This window comes from Mustelus asterias, chromosome 29, assembly GCF_964213995.1.
Source record: "Mustelus asterias chromosome 29, sMusAst1.hap1.1, whole genome shotgun sequence".
In the NCBI taxonomy this organism is placed as follows: domain Eukaryota; kingdom Metazoa; phylum Chordata; class Chondrichthyes; order Carcharhiniformes; family Triakidae; genus Mustelus; species Mustelus asterias.
Window position 1 is genome coordinate 681467 of NC_135829.1, and position 18761 is coordinate 700227.

General features: G+C 45.3%; 1 protein-coding gene across 6 annotated transcripts in view; it reads left to right on the forward strand.

Annotated features, from left to right (window-relative positions):
- The first annotated feature begins 345 nt into the window (after positions 1-345).
- Positions 346-18761, forward strand: part of tjp1a (tight junction protein 1a) — a 162767-nt gene continuing 144351 nt past the window's right edge. For 3 of the 6 annotated variants that reach the window (XM_078199854.1, XM_078199857.1, XM_078199858.1), the window contains exon 1: positions 347-597. The gene's annotated coding sequence lies outside the window, so the exon portion shown is untranslated. Of the gene's footprint in view, positions 598-1529; positions 1768-1803; positions 2027-18761 lie in introns of those variants that run through there. The other 3 variants (XM_078199859.1, XM_078199856.1, XM_078199855.1) reach the window with 3 other exon arrangements.

The following is an 18761-nucleotide window of genomic DNA, read 5'->3' on the forward strand; positions in this document are numbered from 1 at the left end:
AGTTGTTATGGGACCGGGGGTGGGGCTTGCCCCTGTCAATCACCCGGAGTTGCTATGGGACCGGGAGGTGGGGCATGCCCCTGTCAATCACCCGGAGTTGTTATGGGACCGGGGGTGGGGCTTGCCCCTGTCAATCACCCGGAGTTGCTATGGGACCGGGGGGGGGCTTGCCCCTGTCAATCACCCGGAGTTGCTATGGGACCGGGAGGTGGGGCATGCCCCTGTCAATCACCCGGAGTTGCTATGGGACCGGGGGTGGGGCTTGCCCCTGTCAATCACCCGGAGTTGCTATGGGACCGGGAGGTGGGGCTTGCTCCTGTCAATCACCAAGGCCCCGGGCTGCTCCTATTGGCTGCTGCTGGAAGCCCCGCGGCCTTGTTGTTTTGTGTTTGTGAATCCGGCCGCCAGAGTTGAGAAGCCGAGGTCACGGGGAGCGGAGCTGAGTGAATCGGGCGGCCTCTCCGCTGGCCCTCTGGGATGCTCGGTTCCAGTCTGTGAAGTGAAGCAGCGCCGCGGAGCCAGGCCGGCATTTGCACTTTTCCCTCAGACTAACTGCGAAAACAAGATGTCCGCCCGGGCGGCGGAGCAGCGGGCAAGGTAGGAGGAGGGGCGGGGGAGACACAGGGAGGTAGGTGGGGGGGGAGGGGACACTGGGAGGTAGGAGGGAGGTGAGGGGGACACTGGGAGGTTGGAGGTAGGAGGGAGGTGGGGGGGGAAGGGGACACTAGGGGGGAGGGGGACACTAGGAGGGAGGGGGAGGGGGACACTAGGAGGGAGGGGGGAGGGGGACACTAGGAGGGAGGGGGGAGGGGACACTAGGAGGGAGGGGGGAGGGGGACACTAGGAGGGAGACACAGGAGGGGAGGGGGACACAGGGTGGTAGGAGGTGGGGGGGGGACAGGGTGGTAGGAGGTGGGGGGGGGACAGGGTGGTAGGAGGTGGGGGGACACAGGGTGGTAGGAGGTGGGGAGGGGACAGGGAGGTAGGAGGGGGAGGGGACAGGGTTGTAGGAGGGGGGACACAGGGTTGTAGGGGGGGACAGGGTGGTAGGAGGTGGGGGGGACACAGGGTGGTAGGAGGTGGGGGGGGACAGGGAGGTAGGTGGTGGGGGGGGACAGGGTTGTAGGAGGGGGGGAGATGACACGGTTGTAGGGGGGGAACCGCAGGATGGTAGGGGGGGGGGACGACAGGGTTGTGGGGGGGGGACACAGGGTTGTAGGGGGGGGGAGACACAGGGTTGTAGGGGGGGAGACACAGGGTTGTAGGGGGGGGAGACACAGGGTTGTAGGGGGGGAGACACAGGGTTGTAGGAGGTGGGGGGAGACACGGTTGTAGGAGGGGGGGGCACAGGGTTATGGGGGGACACGGGTGGAGGAGGGGGGACACGGGGGGGGGGGGGAGTCAGAGGGCCAGGGCCATTGGGGTGAGGAGGGGGTTAGGGGTCGGGGGTTAGGTGACTGGTCTCTCGGTGTCAGGCTCCTGGGCCACAGTCTCGCCTCCTCGGGTAGCCGCTCCATGGTTCCGGGAAAGGCAGCCTGTGGGCGGTGGGCCACTCCTCTGGAGCCTCTGGTCAAACCGGCCTGACCGGCTGGGGTGAGCCAGTGAGTTAATGCACTGCAGCCTGAGTGTGGCTGAGTTCCTGCTGGGCTCTGTTTGCTGCCCCCAACACCAAGTACAGTCGGTGTTTGCTCCTTGGGTCGGTTGTAAACTTTCACTTAACGTCTGTCGGTTTGGTGTTTGGATTGAATAGTTTCTCAATTCTCAGAGGTCAGTGATGTTTAGCAGGCCCACAATGTAGATCCGCGGCTTATTTGTATAAAGGCGTTTGGCCAATACAACATTGACCCCTGTGATGTAACTTTATGGTATGCACTCGAAACCCAGTGGAGAGAACAAGGGCGTGATTAATATTTCTGCTGTGTAAGGTTATCTACATCGTCATGAAAGTTGTAATCAGGAACCTTCGAAGATTCTCCATCGGTAGACAGCTGGGAAAGCGAAAATCTGAGCGAGTCTGCGAGTTACTGTGGGTATTCACCCGTCTTGAATTCTTTTGAGTTGAGCTCGATGACAGACTGAGCTCATGACTGTGTTTTCTCTCTTGTACTTTCTTTTATTATGTTGAACCAGTTACATGATTACATTTTCAAATTTTGCGTGGGAAACACATTTTTTAAAGGTGGTGGTACTTTGACTATGTAGGAAAGTGACCAAACTTTGTTTAACAAGGAGTTAAAGGATTGATTTGAACACTGGGAGTGACAGGTGATGCTTGGGTCTAGATCTTTGTTGGAGATTTCTGGATGTAAATATACTTTGAAAGTTATTCACCCCTGTAAACAAGGCCTATGTTCGTGTACAACTGGCACTTGTAGAGCATCTTTAAAATAGTGAAATGTAGCTCCGGTCAGAGATCTTGGAAGAGATGTTTTAAAAAACGGAGAGATGTAGCATGATTTAAGAGTTTTGAAAGAGAAATGTGGGAATATGGTGGAGAAGGGGGGGCCACAACAGATCCAAGTTGTAAGAGTGAAGGATGCAGCTGGGATCTAAAGATAGAAAAGATTGAAAGAAGGCAAAGATGGATTTGTAGGCAAAGATTTTGAAGTGCATGCGCTGAAAGAAGCACATAGCATTATGCTAAATCATTGTGCAATTGGATTTTAAACCTATATATTGGGTCATTCAGAATTGTATAATGATTTTTGTTTTGCAGTCAACATTGTTTTATAGATTTTTAAGTAGGGCCTGGCCAAGTCAGGAATACTGTACCTTGATTGATGAAAGTCCAGTTTCCTTGGTTCTCCCCCTGCTCACGTTTCCTGTTTTGCTTTATGTTAACTGGCAATTTTACTGTTTTTGGACTAATGCCCACCAGAAACTAGGTTGAAGACTGCCCCATGTTAATTGAAAATAAAGTTTGTACTGATGAGAGAGGAGAGGCTTTGGTTCGGCCAAGATATGAAACAAACTGTTGGTGATGCAAAAGTAAGGCAGTGAACCAAATTGACCTCCCAATCGCTGACTTTGTTGTTGATTCAATTTTACTTTTGGATAATATATATTGAATGTATATGAACACACTCAAAATGAGGTCATTGATGGTGTAATTTTTATGCACTGTGAAGAAGCCATTGTGCTGCTTTGAGATTTGGTCTTCACAGAAATTTGAATGTAACATTTTATTGGAACTGGCCTCAACCACAATCAGTATGGTTGCAAAGCATGGGGATGGCCCGTCACTGTTTCAATGACTTAATGAGTAAAGTAAAATGTGGTTTGTTACTGAGCTGAATTTGTGTGTGTCTGCCGAGTCTTGTTTCGTAGTGAAGTCTGGTTACTTTTTCTTGGCTCTTATCTTGGCTTCTTGATTTGAAACAGCAAGGTAATGAACAGTCTTAATTCACCAATAGATGTTCTGTTCTAGAGATAAACTGGAGGACGAGATTTCAGAGAAGTATTGTTGACATTGCAAAACAGTGACGTCGCCCAGTAAGTTGCTGTACTTTGTTGTTGTGCTTTGGTTGATCTGAAGTGAGTGAATCAGATTCAACAAAGTATTTAGGTGGCTTGAGTGACAGTAGAACATGTTTTATAATTTTCAGCCTCCTATCTGGTGATGGTGAACATTTCAATTAGCTCTATCCTGAATATTTTAGATTTCTGAGAAGTCAGTATATATTTAAAAAATCAGCGCTGGAATGCATCATTTGCAACAATTCACATTCAGAATGACCTTTTTGTTTGGGACTTAGTGACTGTAATTGTGACAACCTTTTGTACGACTACGTGGACCAGGAATTCCTTTGTGTGGACAGCTGAGTACTGAGCACAGTGACTACAACTGTGAGATTGTTGCAGTTTTCAGCATGGTTTCCTGCAATTGTTGAGTATGCATAACAGTTTTGAACAATAGTAACAACTTGGATTTCTATGGTTCCTTTACTGTAGGAAAACAACCTTGAGGCATTTCACCAAGGTTCATAATCAGATAAAAAGGGATGCCTGAACAAAGAAGGTGATATTAGTCAGAGTGACCAACAACGGGGCAGATTTTAAAGAGGGCCCCAGAAAGAAGGATAGTGAAGAAGTGTTTAAGGGGGAAATTCCCCAACAGCTGAAGCTTGGCATCATGTGGGGTGGGGGCTGTATCTGGAGAGTGGGAGGATGCACAGAGGCAAAGGAATGGAGTGTTAGATAAGGAGGAGGTTGTTGGGGAAAGGAATGGAGTGTTAGATGAGAGGAGGTTGTGGGGTAAAGGAATGGAGTGTTAGGTAAGGAGAGGAGGTTGTGGGGTAAAGGAGGTTACAGCAATAATGAAGAAAAGTAAAACAAGGATAAGACTTTAGCTTTAAGGCATTAGAATCCAAGAGCCAATGAAGGCCAGTGAGGACAGGTGTAATAAGAGTCAGTGTGAGTTAGAATGTAGGTGGTGTTTGCACAAGGTGATTTCTACAAGAGTGGAATAGGTGATGGATGAGGCTCTCGGCAGCAGATGTGGGTAAAAATAGATGGTATTATGGAGGTGGAAGTAGTATCTTTGTGATGGTGTTGGAACCTCAGCTCAGGGTCAGATAGAATGCTGAGGTAGTCATCTGGTTCAGCCTGAGTCAGTGCCAGGGGAGGGGGATGAAATTGGTGGTGAGGAGTGAAGATGGTGCACTTGTCTGAGACTGAATATCATAGTCTGACATGGAGGCAGTGAAATTGAGCCTGACCCCTTGCCTATGGATGCTGTCACCAAGTGGTAGCATGTAAATTGGTATAAAAGGGGCCATGATGTACGAGAAAGAGAAGCTGCAGGTGATCTGTCTTCAATTGAATACGAGGGTGGAGCCAAATGGGGGAAATCGAACTGCATTTTGGCACAAAGGAAGATGGGAGGAGATGGTTAGGTCATCTTTTTAAAGGCTGCAGTGAGGTGATTGTTGTGGCAGGAAAGAAAACCTGATTGGAGAAATTCAAACGTGTTGTTGTGGAAAACAAAACTGGACATGGATTTTAGAGGTGAAGAAATATTGCAGTTTGGAGGGCAAAGGGAGATTGGAGAAGGGCTGTAGTTTGCAATGGCAGAGTGGGTGATTATGGTTTTGAAAGCCTGATGCGAGGGTACCAATTCTAACATAGTGTGTCTCTCAAATCTGACTGTCCAAAAACCAGAGTTGTCTGAGTTGCGCCTGAGTCGTTATCCCCAGCATTTCTTTTGCGCTGGAGATCTGAACTGAAAACAGCAAATGCTGGAAATACTCAGCAAGTCAGGCAGTATCTGTGGAGAGAATTAACAGACCAGATGAAAGGTCACGGGTCTGAAGCATTAACTCTGTAGAGAGTGACACAGATGCTGTCTGGCTTGCTAAGTACTGATGTGGAGATGCCGGCGTTGGACTGGGGTAAACACAGTAAGAAGTTTAACAACACCAGGTTAAAGTCCAACAGGTTTATTTGGTAGCAAAAGCCACACAAGCTTTCGGAGCTGCAAGCCCCTTCTTCAGGTGAGTGGGAATTCTGTTCACAAACAGAGCATATAAAGACACAAACTCAATTTACATGAATAATGGTTGGAATGCGAATACTTACAACTAATCAAGTCTTTAAGAAACAAAACAACATGAGTGGAGAGAGCATCAAGACCGGCTAAAAAGATGTGTATTGTCTCCAGACAAGACAGCCAGTGAAACTCTGTGGGGGTTACAAATAGTGGGACATGAACCCAATATCCCGGTTGAGGCCGTCCTCGTGTGTGCGGAACTTGGCTATCAGTTTCTACTCTGCGCCGTCGTGTGTCGCGAAGGCCGCCTTGGAGAACGCTTACCCGAATATCAGAGGCCGAATGCCCGTGACCGCTGAAGTGCTCCCCAACAGGAAGAGAACAGTCTTGCCTGGTGATTGTCGAGCGGTGTTCATTCATCCGTTGTCGCAGCGTCTGCATAGTTTCCCCAATGTACCATGCCTCGGGACATCCTTTCTTGCAGCGTATCAGGTAGACAACGTTGGTCGAGTTGCAAGAGTATGTACCGTGTACCTGGTGGATGGTGTTCTCACGTGAGATGATGACATCTGTGTCGATGATCCGGCACGTCTTGCAGAGGTTGCTGTGGCAGGGCTGTGTGGTGTCATGGTCACTGTTCTCCTGAAGGCTGGGTAGTTTGCTGCGGACAATGGTCTGTTTGAAGTTGTGCGGTTGTTTGATGGCAAGAAGTGGGGGTGTGGGGATGGCCTTGGCTGCAACTCGGCCAACGTTGTCTACCTGATACGCTGCAAGAAAGGATGTCCCGAGGCATGGTACATTGGGGAAACTATGCAGACGCTGCGACAACGGATGAATGAACACCGCTCGACAATCACCAGGCAAGACTGTTCTCTTCCTGTTGGGGAGCACTTCAGCGGTCACGGGCATTCGGCCTCTGATATTCGGGTAAGCGTTCTCCAAGGCGGCCTTCATGACACACGACAGCGCAGAGCCGCTGAGCAGAAACTGATAGCCAAGTTCTGCACACACGAGGACGGCCTCAACCGGGATATTGGGTTCATGTCCCACTATTTGTAACCCCCACAGAGTTTCACTGGCTGTCTTGTCTGGAGACAATACACATCTTTTTAGCCTGTCTTGATGCTCTCTCCACTCACATTGTTTTGTTTCTTAAAGACTTGATTAGTTGTAAGTCTTCGCATTCCAACCATTATTCACGTAAATTGAGTCTGTGTCTTTATAAGCTCTGTTTGTGAACAGAATTCCCACTCACCTGAAGAAGGGGCTTGCAGCTCCGAAAGCTTGTGTGGCTTTTGCTACCAAATAAACCTGTTGGACTTTAACCTGGTGTTGTTAAACATCTTACTGTTGCTAAGTACTTCCAGCATTTTCTGTTTTCATTATCACTTGAATTCTGTTGAACAGATAATTAATTTTGTGCCAGGTAAGCTGAGGCTTGTGTCCCTTTGCGAGCTAGGATGGGAGCTGTACCAAGAAATTGACCAGATTGGGGGAGAGTGAAGAGGTCAAGGGCATCGTATTTAAACAGAACAATGGTAAAGTATCGTGGTGAATGGAAAGGCCACATGATTGGTGGTTGGGATTTAGAAAGTGCAGTTGTAAGTGATTTGTGGGAAAGTTTTTGAAAGTGTGTAGGGGAAGCATTTGCAATCAAAACAGTTTTCTGCTGAGTATACCATGTTTTGTACAATGAATGTTGCAACTTTTAAAGGTCAGAATTATTTAGTGACTTCCAAAACTTGTTTGAATTTTTAAGTTTTGAATTTTATTGTATGAAAAAGGTCTTTAAAATTGTGCTGTGTGATTAGATTTTGCAAAGCGTGGATTTTGCATCGATCTATCGTGTAAGATGAGAAAAGGCGGTGATCTTTTCTGGAATAACTATGCTAGTGAATCACCCAGACAGTAGGTGTCCAGATCACCAATAGCCTGTCCTGGTCCCTCCATGCCGACACTATGGTTAAGAAAGCCCACCAACGTCTCTACTTTCTCAGCAGACTAAGGAAATTTGGCATGTCCACTACAACTCTCACCAACTTCTACAAATGCACCAAAGAAAGCATTCTTTCTGCTTATATCACAGCTTGGTATGGCCCCTGCTCTGTCCAAGACCACAATAAACTACAAAGGGTCGTGAATGTAGCCCAATCCATCACTCAAACCAGCCGCCCATCCATTGACTCTGTCTACACTTCCCACTGCCTCGGGAAAAGCAGCCGGCATAATCAAGGACCCCACGCACCCCAGACGTTCTCTCTTCCACTTTCTTCTATCGTGAAAAAGATACAAAAGTCTGAGGACATGTACCAACTGACTTAAGAACAGTTTCTTCCCTGCTGCTGTCAGACTTTTGAATGTACCTACCTCGCATTAAGTTGATCTTTCTCTACACCATAGCTATGACTGTAACACTGCATTCTGCACTCTCTCGTTTTCTTCTCTTTGTATGGTATGCTCTGTAGCACGCAAGAAACAATAATTTTCACTGTATACTAATACATGTGACAAATCAAATAACTCAAATCAAAAGTAAAGTGGATTAAATAAAAGAGAACTGAGATGAATAAGCAATTTTACAGCACTGTATCTTGAAAGTGAACTTTTTCTTTCACTACAGTGAGTTTTTCTAATTCAGTAATTCCAGGCTCAATAACCGCAGACTTGTCTCTGAATCAGACAGATGATTGTGGGTTCAAGCTCCACTTCAGAAATTTGAGCATTTAATTCAGGCCAGTGTTTCCAAAACATTTGTTAGGAGCTACTTGTGACTAATCAGGAATCCAGATATGACGAGTTACATTTTTGATTTGTGAATAAAATGATACTTGGGCATGCAATCTCAGTATACATATTAGCACAGAAGATGAAGTTTAATCTCAATGTACAAACTTTAATCTTTGTGTACCTTTTCTGGTGAAATGGTAAGATGAAAAGCTACGTGTAGGCGAGATGAATTTAGCACCTCTGGGCAAATGCCATGCAAACTCTTACCTGTTAAGTTCTGAAGTAGGAGATTCAAGTGGTCTGGAGGCCTAATAACCCTTCCACATGTCATTTGCTGTTCTGTTGGAGAAGTGAATAGGTTATTTTGGTTCTGGTTTTTGTTTGTTTGTAGGTTGGACTAGCATTTGAGTATGCTTTCATTCTTTTCTTCCATTGCTTTATGTTAATCCTCGCCTGGTTGGTTTGGCTGTTGCGATGATCCATGGTCACTGTTACTCTCATTGCTTGTGGGGTGAATGAATATGCTACATGTCTCCTTGGCACTAATTCTTCTTTCTCTCTCTCTCTGTGGGCCCTCTCAAAGCCCTCTGAGGCTGAGAAAGTGTGCTCCCGTAGCAAGAAGAAAGTTCAGTGGTCCATGTGCCTCTTTACTCTGGATAGTGAGAGACTGCTGTCAGGTTGCAGCATTCCTTTTGGTTGTGACATGCTAGCTGGAAGTTGCAGTGGATGCACAGTGGTTGCTGTTCTACCAGCTGTTCCATCATCATAGTTCAGAGTGGCAGCTTCATAGAAATCATAGAAACCCTACAGTGCAGAAGGAGGCCATTCAGCCCATCGAGTCTGCACCGACCACAATCCCACCCAGGCCCTATCCCCACATATTTACCCGCTAATCCCTCTAACCTACGCATCCCAGGACTCTAAGGGGCAATTTTTTAACCTGGCCAATCAACCTAACCCGCACATCTTTGGACTTCTCAGACTGCTGATCATTCTCTGGTACTGCTTCCACTGGAGTCGTTATGGTATTCTCGTGGGTGGGAGGTTGGTCTGACCATTGGTGACTTTCTGGGACCTGGAATGATAAGAGAGGAGGGAGGTGAAATTTACGTCTAAATAAGTGTTGAGAGTACTCGGGGATAGTGCATTTCTGGCTGGACAAAGACAGCAGTAGTCTTGGCATCCTCCGCCTCCACTATCTGGAGGAGATCCAGGGCTATACAGGCATCATTGCTCAGGAGAGAGAGGCTGGTTATGGAAGACATATGTCAGCGCAAAGGTCTGCTTGCTGTGATATCTCTGTGATTGCAGAATCATGTGATGACAGGGAATTGGACTCTACCCACCCCGTGGAATGGAGCAATGGTTTTAGAAGCCCGAGTTCGTTTGCCAGGACTGACACACTGGCACCAGAATCATAGAATCCCTACAGTGCAGAAGGAGGCCATTTGGCCCATCAAGCCTGCACCAGTCACTATCCCACTCAGGCCCTATCCCCGTAACTCCTGCTCGTCCCCCTGACACAAAGGGGCAATTTAGCATGGTCAATCAACCTAACCTGCACATTTTTGAAGTGTGGGAGGGAACAGGAGCACCTGGAGGAAACCCACACAGACACGAGGAGAATGTGCAAACTCCACGCAGATGGTGACCGAGGCTTCAATTGACCGGGTCCCTGGGGCTGTGAGGTAGCAGTGGTAACCACTGTGCTACCGTGCGGCCCCATCTAATCTAATTTAAATCTAATATAATTAAAATGTGTTAAATGACCAATTCCCAGGATGTCAGCATTCCAAAATGATGAGTGACAATCTTTGACCTTGCCTGGAAGCATGGCTGTTTGTCTTCTGGGTTTTTGGTTGTGATCTTGTTTACCTTTTGGCTATCTGTGCGGTGCTGGGGTTTTCGTTTGCACAAATCGTCAGTGTCCCTGTCTTTTGCAGTGGAAGCCTTGGGTTTGGAGGAGGCCAGAGAGCGAATTGTCTGTAACAGCACCCACCACTCGAATTGTCTGTAACACCCACCACTCGAATTGTCTGTAACACCCACCACTCGAATTGTCTGTAACACCCACCACTCGAATTGTCTGTAACACCCACCACTCGAAGGAATTGCAGAAAATGGAAAAGCAGAATACTGCAGATGTTGGAAATCTGAAATAAAAAAGAAAAGATCAGGATATTGGAAGAAACAGCTGTCATTGGTGGATTGCTGCTCCAATTGAACATATCCCCAACTCGACTCTGCACCACATTTCTTCCAGGATCTTCTGAGCCCGGCTTTTCCAGAAATGCGGAACACAGTGCTGAAGTGGAGTAGAGTCAGGGGCAAGGGTGGATTACAGGACACTCTCCCCTTTTATGTCATATGGTAAGTTTAAAAGTTCAGTCTTTGAATGTTAGTGAATGGCTAGTGTGGGTGAGGTGGGCAGTTGGGCCCAGTGTGGCGGCCTGATCTGCTTAGATCAGGGGAGTGATTAGGCTGTGATTTCTGGAGTTACCCAGGAATTGGACTGGGTTTTACACTGTCTAATATTTCCTGGGTAGCGATCCAGGTAAGTACATTGGATCTGTCTCAAGTCTGCGACTGTAACTCCAGAGTCGGAGCAGGGGACTTACCCAGCAGAAGTTGAAGCTTCCTGAGCAATTCCCACATAGGTCTGTTTGTCAGGACTTCCACAGGAAGTCGGAGGTCTGAGCCCTGACAATCTGGAGACTGGAAGATTTGGGCCAAAATTGAAAATATTCAGGACAGGCAGAATTTGTGGGAAAAGAAACAGATTGAACATTACTTAGACAACTAATATTCTGCGCAACAGAAAACATAACCCTTGTTAATGTTTTACTGACCAATAATCCCATGCTGTATGCAGGTACATCTCGTACACGTTCCTCAGATTTACAGACCTTATAGGAAGTAGTCTGCAGTCACCCCCAGCTTCCAATGGGTTCATGTCTCCCTATTTCATCAGAGTTATAATGCCCCAAGGCTGATGAGAGATGCTTCCCTCAGTTTTCTGAAAATTCCTGAACTGATTACCAGCATTAAAGTCCATTCTAGTGATTTCTGCTCCTCACTTTGCATGGGGAAATAGAACATAGAACAGCACAGTACAGGTCCTTCGGCCGTCGATGTTGTGCCGACCTTTGTCCGGAACCAAGATCAAGCTATCCCACTCCCAATCATTCTGGTGTGCTCCATGTGCCTATCCAATAACCACTTGAAAGTTCCTAAAGTGTCCGACTCCACTATCAAAGCAGGCAGTCCATTCCACACCCCAACCACTCTGAGTAAAGAACCTACCTCGGACATCCCTCCTATATCTCCCATCATAAACCTTATAGTTATGCCCCCTAGTGATAGCTACATCCACCCGAGGAAATAGTCTCTGAACGTCCACTCTATCTATCCCCCTCATCATCTTACAAATCTCTATTAAGTTGCCTCTCATCCTCCTCCGCTCTAAAGAGAAAAGCCCTAGCTCCCTCAACCTTTCCTCATAAGACCTACCCTCCAAACCAGGCAGCATCCTGGTAAATCTCCTTTGCACTCTTTCCAATGCTTCCACATCCTTATAGTGAGGTGACCATAACTGCACACAATATTCCAAATGTGGTCTCACCAAGGCCTGTACAGTTGCAGCATAACCCCATGGCTCTTAAACTCAAACCCCCTGTTAATAAACACCAACACACTATAGGCCTTCTTCACGGCTCTATCCACTTGAGTGGCAACCTTCAGAGATCTGTGGATATGAACCCCAAGATCTCTCTGTTCCTCCACATTCCTCAGAACCCTGCCGTTGATCCTGTAATCCGCATTCAAATTTGTCCTACCAAAATGAATCACCTCGCACTTATCAGGGTTAAACTCCATCTGCCATTTTTTGGCCCAGCTCTGCATCCTATCAATGTCTCTTTGCAGCCTACAACAGCCCTCCACCTCATCCACTACTCCACCAATCTTGGTGTCATTAGCAAATTTACTGACCCACCCTTCAGCCCCCTCCTCCAAGTCATTGATAAAAATCACAAATAGCAGAGGACCCAGCACTGATCCCTGTGGTACACTGCTGGTAACTGGTCTCCAGTCTGAAAATTTTCCATCCACCACCACCCTCTGTCTTCGATCAGATAGCCAGTTACTTATCCAATTGGCCAAATTTCCCTCTATCCCACACCTCCTTACTTCATGAGACGACCATGGGGAACCTTATCAAACGCCTTACTAAAATACATGTATACGACATCAATTGCTCTACCTTCATCTACACACTTAGTTACCTCCTCAAAGAATTCAATCAAATTTGTGAAATGTTTGACTTTTTAAAGTGCATCTCTTTGACGAGGGACTATCTTCCCTCGCGCATTCCACCTGGTAGTTTGCTGAGGACTCTCGGCCCCCTCCAATTTGCTGACCATATCAGATGCAATCTTTTGTCTCTGTGAAGCTTCTATTTTTTGTCCAACATCTCAGTTAGCCTAGCTGCTCCTGCCTTTGTTTTCAGGTGAACACTTTGCAACTTGCTTCCAGTAAGTCTCTACCCAGTGATAACCAAATCACACAGGCTTGTTGTCAGGCAGAGTTCATCAGATTGTATGACTCTTCATTCCTCCATTTCACCTTGAATTAAAGAGATGGTCCAAAACACGATCATATTAGAAAACTTTGCATTCTTGACAGCATTCATTGTGACATGGTTGTTTCTGCTGCTCCCTCAATAATTTTGTTAATGCAGGGTGCTCTAGGGTACAGGGAAAATGCATGTTGGTTGGAATTAAATTACAACATGAAGAAAATTAGGTTCACTGGCATCTATGATGAGAACAGACAAGAAGTTATCTTGTGTTCTTATAATGGGTTATGTTTGGAGCGATTCTTTCCAGGTGCTTATATTTTTGTTTCGGTTTCATGTTTGCAATATTTGCAGATTTCAGGAATAAAATTTCCAACTTTAACAAATGAAACAAATGAGAGATGTGTTGTTTGTGGTGAGCTGTTGCAGAACTTTGACTTGAAAATGAACAGCTTAATGCGTATTGAATATCATATTTTTGTTGTAGTTGGCTGAATACCTTGTGATACTTTGAGTTTAAAATTGGGAACTCTTGGAGCACGAGACTGAAACTTATCCCACTCTCCTTGTCTCCTTCCTTTTTGTAGCAAACCAAAAGGATCATGGAAATCTATCAGTCAGTGTTAAAAGGCAACATGAGCTTGAATCTGCAATCCTGGATTGGTAGAGCTAACAATACTTTAATGTAGGCTTTTTGGCTAAGATCAAGCCCATAATGGGTTATCTTGTCAGCTTGGATTTGTTTGTCTGTCTTGTGGGGTCTATGAATTGGATTCAATTTGAATTTGGTTTTTGGAGCAACCAAGAATGGTTTTGGGTCTTTGAGCATTGGCTTTGTAACTACAAATGGGGAAAAAAAAGTTTGAAACTTCGAAGCTTGTGAGCCTCCCTGGCCTCGTATTAAAGAGTGCCAAAGACGGTGGGATTATTATGCCCCTGCTGCCAATTACACTCGTAGATCTGACACGATCTAAGCCAAAAGGCTTCTTTTATATACTTGCAAAAGTTCTGGCAATCTATTTTTATATTCCTGGCTAATTTACTTTCAATCTAATTTTTCCCAACTTTTTGGTTTTCCAACTTAGCTGGTTTCTAAAACACTCCATCCCACCAGGCTTGCAGCTATTGCTTACAGTGATTATAGATCTCTCTTAACCCAATGTTGAATTCAATTTAAAAAATCTGGAATGAAGTATCTATTGATGACCATGAAAATATTGTCGATTGTTGGGGAAAATCCATCTAGTTCATTCATATCCTTTAGAGAAGGAGATCTGCCATTCTTCAGCATTTGGCAAAATATGGGATGTTTTTTCGAGAGTCATAGAGGTTTACAGCATGAAAACAGGCCTTTGGCCCAACTTGTCCATGCCGCCTAGTTTTTACCACTAAGCTAGTCCCAATTGCCCACGTTTGGCCCATATCCCTCTATACCCATCTTACCCATGTAACTGTCAAAATGCTTTTTAAAAGACAAAATTGTACCCGCCTCTACTACTGCCTCTGGCAGCTCGTTCCAGACGCTCACCACCCTCTGAGTATCTCTCCCCTCTCACCTTAAACCTATGCCCTCTAGTTTTAGACCCCCCTACCCTTTTGGGAAAAGATATTGACTATCTAGCTGATCTATGCCCTTCATTATTTTACAGACCTCTAGAAGATCACCCCTAAGCCTCCTAGGCTCCAGGGAAAAAAGTCCCAGTCTATCCAGCCTTTCCTTATAACTCAAACCGTCAAGTCCCGGTAGCTTCCTAGTAAATCTTTTCTTCAATTTTTCTAGTTTAATAATATCCTTTCTATAATAGGGTGACCAGAACTGTAGGCAGTATTCCAAGTCTGACCGTACTAATGTCTTGTACAACTTCAACAAGACGTCCCAACTCTTGTATTCAGTGTTCTGGCCAATGAAACCAAGCATGCTGAATGGCTTCTTCACCACCCTGTCCACTTGTGACTCCACTTTCCAGGAGCTATGAACCTGTGCCCCTAGATTTCTTTGTTCTATAATTCTCCCCAACGCCCTACCATTAACTGAGTAAGTCCTGCCCTGGTTCAGTCTACCAAAATGCAAGGTGATGCATTTATCTAAATTAAGCTCCATCTGCCATTCATCAGCCCACTGGCCCAATTGATCAAGATCCCATTGCAATCCGAGATAACCTTCACTGTCCACTATGCCACCAATCTTGGTGTCATCTGCAAACTTACTAACCATGCCTACTAAATTTTCATCCAAATCATTCATATAAATAACAGTTGACCCAGCACCGATCCCTGAGACACACTGCTGGTCACAGGCCTCCAGTTTGAAAAACAACCCTCTACAACCACCCTCCGTCTTCTGTCATCAAGCCAATTTTATATCCATTTGGCTACCTTACCCTGGATCCCATGAGATTTAATCTTATGCAACAACCTACCAAACGGTACCTTGTCAAAGGCCTTGCCAAAGTCCATGCAGACAACATCAACTGCATTGCCCTTATCTAACTTCTTGGTTACCCCTTCAAAAAAACTCAATTAAATTTGAGACACATGATTTTTCACTCACAAAGCCAAGCTGACTGTCCCTAATCAGTCCTTGCCTCTCTAAATGCCTGTAGATCCTGTCTCTTAGAGTACCTACTGACAATTTACCCACTACAGACATTAAGCTCACCGTCTGTACTTCCCAGGCTTTTCCCTGCAGCCCTTCGTAAACAAAGACACAACACTTGCTATGCACCAATCTTCAGGCACCTCAGCTGTGGGTGTTCCCTGTAGAAAGGTTTGAAGGTAAGGGATTGGCTGTGTGTGACTAACCATTATTGGCAAGTTGGTGCTTTTTTTATATAATTGCAAGACAAGACATTGAAATAATTGGTCTTTTACTATCTTTCTGATGTCTTTTTTCCCTGTAAAGGAACCTGATGTGCTGCAGAAGTCACTACTTTCGTGTCTTTGAATATCATTATCACTTATCTTGAAGAGAATGCTGACTTGCTATCTCATGTTTTATTTTTTTTTGTAATTCTAATATAGGTGCTGAACTTCTCTCCACTGATCAGATTACAAATCTTGTTTCCAGCTTTCAGTCCTCTCAATAGTACAGTGGCTGAATTATTGTATACTCATCTCCAACATGACTTGCATTGGTGTAATGGGGATATTGTTTATTCAGTACTCAATGAAAAGCTTTTCCATCCCACAAGTTTAACCAATATACTACCTCTCTTTCTTTGTTGCAAAAAATATATTTTATTCATGAAATATCTGAACGAACATTACAAACATTCCAAAATGGCCATTGCAGAGCCGTGGTATTTAAGTTGTCTGGGTAGATCGTTGCATTCTGACGTGCTTCAATACAGTCAAAAGAACATTACAGCCATTACAAAAGTTGCAGTGAGGTTTAAGTCGTCTGCGTAGATCACGTTGCCTTCTGAGGTGCTTCAATACAACTGTGATACTACCTCTTTGCCCTTGCCTCATTAGTCTTTTCTCATTTGCCTCCATTCTTAGCCTTGATACCTCCTGACTTCAAATGGAACTTATTGCTCATGTTAGTCACTGTGGAAGGTTATATTTTTCTTTGCTGAACATTTTTTCCTTGTAACTTTATATCAAGTTCAAGTATGTCCAAGGTTGAAATACTGTTCTATATCTGAGAAGGTTCTTTGAGATCCACTGACTGTAGCAATTTGAAAAAATAGTTTGTCATCTTGCAAGTAAGCCTCTTGCTGCCAGCAGCAGTTAGCATTTTTAAATTATTGCTACCATCATGACAAGTACTACTTAAGTGTTCTTTGTTCCTGTTGAAACTTCAAATATACCATCATTGTTTTCCCCACATCATTATAGTGAAGTCACGAGTCATCATGTGTCCCACTCTTTCTTTCCTAAGACCTCAAAACTTGTAAAGCTCTCCCCCTAACCCTACCCAATCAATCTTTCCTTTTTACAATCTTTTTAAACCCGAATTTGACACTACCTGATCTCTTTCCTGAATTTTATCTGACTTTTTTTGTGATAGGTTACAATCGTTCCTCACTCCACCCCTATGCAGCAGGACCTGCTGAGTATTTCCATTATTTTCTGTTTTGATTTTAGTTTTTAATATTGGGATGTTGCTCTGTGATCCTTAAGCATTTGCTATGGCTACAGCCTAAAAGACATTTTCGCAAAATAGGAGAGCTGTAGTAGAAAGGGCAATGAGAAGCACAGCTGTATAGAAGTTGCAGCTCCCCAATTCCTCCCCCATTGTTAGCTGTTGCTTTAATTTTTTAATTAAAACTAGCCAAGAGCAGAACACAGGAAATAGGAGCAGGAGTAGGAAGGATGTGGAAGCATTGGAAAGGGTGCAGAGGAGATTTACCAGGATGTTGCCTGGTATGGTGGGAAGGTTTTATAAAGAACAAGAACAAAGAACAGTACAGCACAGGAAACAGGCCCTTCGGCCCTCCAAGCCTGTGCCGCTCCTTGGTCCAACTAGACCAATCGTTTGTATCCCTCCATTCCCAGGCTGCTCATGTGACTATCCAGGTAAGTCTTAAACGATGTCAGCGTGCCTGCCTCCACCACCCTACTTGGCAGCGCATTCCAGGCCCCCACCACCCTCTGTGTAAAAAACGTCCCTCTGATATCCGAGTTATACTTCGCCCCTCTCAGCTTGAGCCCGTGATTATGAGGAAAGGCTGAGGGACTTGAGGTTGTTTTCGTTACAGAGAAGGTTAAGAGGTGACTTAATAGAGGCATACAAGATGATCAGAGGATTAGATAGGGTGGATAGTGAGAGCCTTTTTCCTCGGATGGGGATAGCTAGCACGAGGGGACATAGCTTTAAATTGAGGGGTGATAGATATAGGACACATGTCAGAAGTAGGTTCTTTACTCAGAGAGTAGTAAGGGCGTGGAATGCCCTGCCTGCAGCAGCAGTGGACTCGCCAACATTAAGGGCATTTAAATGGTCATTGGATAAACATATGGATGATATTGGAATGGTGTAGGTTAGAGGGGCTTTAGACTGGTTTCACTGGTCGGCGCAACATCGAGGGCCGAAGGGCCTGTACTGCGCTGTAATGTTCTATGTTCTAGGTCACATAAGGCCTGTCGAGTCTGCTCCATCATTCAATACGATTGTGGCTGATCTTGGGCTTCAACTTTGTTTTCCGCCTGCTTCCCACATCCATTAATTTCTGAAGAGATCAAAAATCTGTTGATGCGGCCTTAAATGTATTCAATGATGGAGCATCCACAAGACTCTGGGCTAGAGAATGCCAAAGATTCACAACCCCAAGTGAAAAACTTTCTCCTCATCTCAGTCCTAAATGATTGGCCCCTTATCCTGTGAGAGGGTTCTGGTGTTTGAAATTCCCTGATCAGTGGAAGCAATCTCTCAGCGTGTATCCAATCAGGCCCTTTCAGAATCTTATAAGTTTCAATGAAATCACCTTTCGTTCTTCCTAACTCCAGAGAAAATAGACCAACTTTACTTAGCTTCTCATCATAGAGCCACCCCCTCATCCCGGGGACCAGTTTAATGAACTTTGGCTATGCACATTCTTTCTTAAATCTGGAGACCAAAATTGCTTGGAGTACTCCAGATGTGGTCTTGCCAAATCCTGTACAACTATTTCAAAACTTCTTTGTTTTTGTACTTTAGTCCCTTTGCAATAAAGGCTAATGTGCCATTTGCCTTCCTTGCTTGCTGCACTTGCATGCTAATTCTGTGTTCCTTACACAAGTGGGCGGCACAGTGGTTAGCACTCCTGATCACAGCGCCAGGGACCCGGGTTCGATTCCAGGCTTGGGTCACTGTGCGGAGTTTCCACGTTCTCCTCGTGGGTTTCCTCCCACATTCTGAAAGACATGCTGGCTCGGTGCATTGACCCGAACAGACACCGGACTGTGGCAACAAGGGGAATTTCACAGTAACTTCATTGTGACTAATAAATAAACTTTTTAAAAAAACTTTTTTTTAAAAACAAGCAC